The sequence below is a fragment of the Sinocyclocheilus grahami genome, unplaced genomic scaffold, assembly GCF_001515645.1.
Source record: "Sinocyclocheilus grahami isolate Dianchi unplaced genomic scaffold, SAMN03320097.WGS_v1.1 scaffold434.1, whole genome shotgun sequence".
In the NCBI taxonomy this organism is placed as follows: Eukaryota; Metazoa; Chordata; class Actinopteri; order Cypriniformes; family Cyprinidae; genus Sinocyclocheilus; species Sinocyclocheilus grahami.
Genome location: NW_015505613.1, coordinates 220,988 through 225,901, shown reverse-complemented (window position 1 = coordinate 225,901; position 4,914 = coordinate 220,988). Strand labels below are relative to the sequence as shown.

At 36.9% G+C, this 4,914-nt stretch overlaps 1 protein-coding gene across 2 annotated transcripts in view; it reads left to right on the top strand.

The window, feature by feature from the left end:
* sema4c (sema domain, immunoglobulin domain (Ig), transmembrane domain (TM) and short cytoplasmic domain, (semaphorin) 4C) overlaps window positions 1-4,914 on the top strand; it is an 86,911-nt gene that overhangs the window by 68,782 nt on the left and 13,215 nt on the right. The gene's annotated exons all lie outside the window — the stretch shown is intronic.

The following is a 4,914-nucleotide window of genomic DNA, read 5'->3' as shown; positions in this document are numbered from 1 at the left end:
TGTCTTTTGCAGCTTCTCCTACATAACGTGGTGTAGTCATGAGGTGCTAGTTCAAATTTAAAAAATGCTTCTGCAAAAAAAGTTTTATCTGCAGATATGGCCTTGTTTAGGGATCTGTGCCTTTGTGCATATGGACATCTGACCGCTAAGTAGTGATTGTGTTTTTCAGCAATAGTGTGCACCCTTAATTTACAGAGAAAAGAAGGTCAGGGAAAAATCTGTAGATGGAAAAATCTCCATATAAGTTCTTTGTGCATTTTCTTTTTTTTTTACGTAATTTTGCACTTTTTGTTAGAAAATGTTGATTTACTATTTATTCAGGTTTTTAAAAGTATCTAATATTTTGATACTTAATTTCCGTGATCTAAATATTCTTAAAAATTAAAAGTTTGTAGTCATTTGGAAGTGTGTAGACCTTCTTGCATTATTATGCTGTTACATTATGATTATATATTCAGTGGCATAAAATGGTCTTTAAAATGACAATAATGTCGCTTATCGCAATTATTTCTGGGGCAATATATTGCACAACAACAAAAAAATCGTGACAGACCTAAATGTTCCTAGCAAAAGTATAGTGCTGACTTCAGTTACCCGGATGAGCCTGTGTTATTAACTTTTACCGGTTGTTATCGAGGGATAATATACCTCGGAATGTCGCGACTGACCAATCAGAATCAAGTATTCCACAGAGCCGTGTAAAAATATGCATAATGGCACCACACAATAGAGGATTTTTTGGGACAAAAAATCCTCGAATTGGGCACGCCACCTCTAAAACATGTTCGTAAACCAGATGTTCACAATCATAAACATGCACAATGAATCACATGCAGAGAGCATTTCTGATTGGCTAGTTTTCGGATAGGCTGAAAGGCGTGGGCCGCTCCCCTGACTCTTTTCTGCTGTTTACACAGTCACCGAGACAGGTATGACACATATTTCAGTGACATCTGTCAGGAAGTTGGGATGTCTCTCAATTTATGTGTGGTATTCCACAGCACCTTTAAGCAGAAGTCTCCATGTGCAAAGCATTTCATTGCTAACTAGGAGAAAGAGTTGAGTGTGATTTTTCTCCACACCACAACTCTTTCCATTTCTGTCGACGTTGCTTCACTCGCTCTGTGCACTTTGTGGCATTTGCTAGTTTTTCGGCCTATTGTTGTGGTAATCCGTTCTGACCGTTTCCTGTTGCTGAGCCATGTTCTCCTCTCTTCCCTTCCCAAAGCAGTGGCAGCCCCACCACTCCTTCATCTAATCTACTGCAATTATAGCACTTCCCCTCGTCCCCCCACCCGCCCACGCTCTCACGCTCTTAAGCACACTGTTTGCGTTCGTGTGTCAGCGTAAACACACCACCTGCATCTTTCTTAATGTGTTTTTTTCCTTTTCTTCTCTTTTAATTGTGCTGTTATGTGTCAGCCTCAGACTGTGGCGCCCTCTCGTCTTTGTCCTAGCAAATGTGGGTGTGTTTTTATAGCCTGTATATGCGTGTACGTGCTTTTCTCTTCCTAATTAGTGTGTGTGTGTGTGTGTGTCCATTTTTTGTATTTTTAAGTCATTCCTTGGTATCCATGTCAAAGCTTCAAAGGCCTTAAAATAGGTCTTTAATAGCAGAGAGTGTGTTTGGAGTGCTGCGGTTATGAGCTATAAGCAGGGCAAGACTGTATTTATAGCAAAGCTGCTTTGTAAGGAGCTGTGGAGGAACATCAGAGGAAAGCAGCAGCCTTCAACTTGACTCGTTTCAGTTTCGCGGCTCGATTCCCTCAACCAGAGCTCACTGCCCTCTCATTCGGCCCAGCTGAGAACTCATGAAGGACAAAGACACACACACACAGAGTTTACCTCTGTTCCCTTTATGTTGCTCACATCTGGATTCCATTCAAAGTGACATCTATTTTTAGCTTGTTCACTTTTCAGGCCGTACGCTTAGATAGAGACTGCCTCTCCCCCCATTAGATATGCTCCTGTTGGCTTTGGTCGACTTGTTCTTTGTGTATTCTTTGTTTTCGATCATCTTTTCTTTGCTTTTTTAATTAAATTCTGTTAACCATCCACAACCAAGTGTGAAAGCTTTGCAAGTTTAGCATTGGCAGTAAGCCCAAACCCGAAGACTTGTCAGATAAGAGGTGAGGTGAGCTGATCATGGACTGAAGACCCAGGTAAACAATTAATTAATCTTTTCTGTTTCTTATAGCAGTTTTGTATTGTTTGTAGTGTGATCAATGCTTGCATAAGTAGTAGACATATTAGGGAAGTAACACGTAACATTTTAATTATATTTTGCTAAAATGAACGAAATGACTTGAAAAAAAGATTTTCATCACTAATTGGCAGTCAGCCCCTGCTGGTAGATGCTGTAACTGCACCATCTGGCATTTTCTCCACTGACAGCCATTCAGAAGTATCCATGTAAATACTATTTTTTTTCTTCTTCTTCTTTTTTTTTTTTTAAACCAGCATATGAAATGCAATAGCAGATGTTTTACTGGTGCTTAATTCGTTTCTGGAGGGATCCTACTTACGTTTTCCATGTAATGAATAATATTTCTTTATTATATGTGACCCTGGACCACAAAACCAGTCTTAAGTGTCAATTTTTCGATATTGAGATTTATACATCATCTTAAAGCGGAATAAATAAGCTTTCCATTGATGTATGGTTTGTTTGAATAGGACCATATTTGGCCGATATACAACTATTTGAATATCTGGAATCTGAGGGTGCAAAAAAAATCAAAATATTGAGAAAATCACCTTTAAAGTTATCCAAATTAAGTTCTTAGCAATGCATATTACTAATCAAAAATAAAGTTTTTAGATATTTACGGTAGGAAATTTACAAAATATCTTCATGGAACATGATCTTTACTTAATATCCTAATGATTCTCGGCATAAAAGGATATTAAGACTTAAGACTTAAGACTGGTTTTGTGGTCCTTGTATAATTTTAACATTGATTAAATGTAATATTATAAATATACATTATATTGTTGTGATGCCTACATATATTTTCCATGGGATGCACAATAGTTATTGTAATTTGTTTTATAAATGTAATACTTAAGTTTTGTATACATTTCTAGAAAATTTTCAAAACGCTAATAAACTAATTACATTGTTAAATGTAATATTATAAATATACATTATAAAGTTATATATATATATATGTATGTATATAAATGTAATATTTATACTGTAAATTACAATGTTTTGATGCCTAAATACATATGTAGCATTATCATCCAAAAGGATTTATTTATTTATTTATTTTACTTAACAAAACAAACAAAATATTTTAACAAAATAATATACATTTTAATAGCTGCCATTTAAAAATTTCAACCATAACATGAAAATAATTATCAGCTTATCATATTAACCAGAATTTTGACATTGATTCGTCCCTAATTTTTCATGTCACAGCTCTGGATAGTCACCAGTAAAGGCTTTGGGACTATGTTTTTTCTCATGGTACCATCAGCCACCAGACCTCCGTGTAAAAAACAGACAAAGAACCCCCTCAGTGGACAGTTTGCTCAGCATTGCTACTATCTGGTCAGGATCTGTAAGTGCATCTTGCCCCACTGTGTGTAATTGGCATCTTGGCTGAATAATAATTAGAAATGTCACTCTGTGCTCGGCTCAGCACAAAGCTCAATAAACTCGAAGCTCTATGACTGGCTGAGAGGCATTTGAGTCATTATGCAGGTATTTAGAAGTGTGAGCATGTTTGTGTCTATGCGCTCTGTCACATCTCCCTGGCTGTTTGCAACCCAGCAGATGTTCTCCGTCTTCCCTGGGGGAAGTCTGTTTCCCCGCTCCTCTTGGATCATCCAGCCCTCTTATACGTTAACAAGCTGCTGCTCTCCAACTAATAACCACATGCTCTCCTGACTTCCATCCTGGCAGAATCTTCACCACCACTCACTGTGTCTCTCCAAGATGCCTTTTCTCCCCTCTTCTCTTGGAGCACTTGCTCATCATAACCTTCTCTCCTCTCTGCACCCATCTGCCTTGGTAGCGGTAAATCAGATCAGGCACAGTGTTCTCGTGTGTTCAGGGATGCATGGGATTTTGGTGTCCCCTCCTGGCTTCTTCACTGGCTTAAACCAAGATTGAAGATGTCGCCCTTTGTTTTAAGACTGCGACAGATAGCCAAAGATCATAACCAACTTGCAGCATGTGCCTGTTAGTAGTGACTAGTAGTGTGTGTGTGTGTGTGTGTGTGTGTGTGTGTATATACACTACACTGTGTGTATGTGTGTGTGTGTGATGTTAATGGATAGGAATATTAATGTTTAAATTTATATTTGTATGATATATCATGTAAATATAAATATATTTACAATAATATACCTGATATTATGATATGTGATCATTGCTTATTTATTTATATGATTAAAACATATGAAATTATAATGATAATATATAACTAATTTCATGTTATATATGAAACTATACTTACAAAATATATGAATATATAGAAAAAACATTTACATACAACATTAACAATGGACAGTTTTTAATCTAGGTTAAAATAAAACTATATTTATAAATATATGATGATTTCATTTATATCATTCATTGTTAATTCATGTTTGTTCATAATACATCATGTAATGCCAATTTATACAACTTGAAATGTTAAGACCACCACCAAACCTGCACTAACCAGCATAAACCACCCTGGATCATATGAATTCATATTGGCCCAAATTAATCTTTTTTAACACATTGCCAACCATTATGTCCCCACTGGATGCAACGAATGCCTCGTTTATAATGGGTTTTGATCGCTCCGGCCTGACGGCATCATCACAATATGGTAGGGGCGTAAGATTTCCGTCACACGCTTGAGGTATTCGGACAATCACAACGCACTGGATAGCTGGCCAATCAGAGCAAACCTC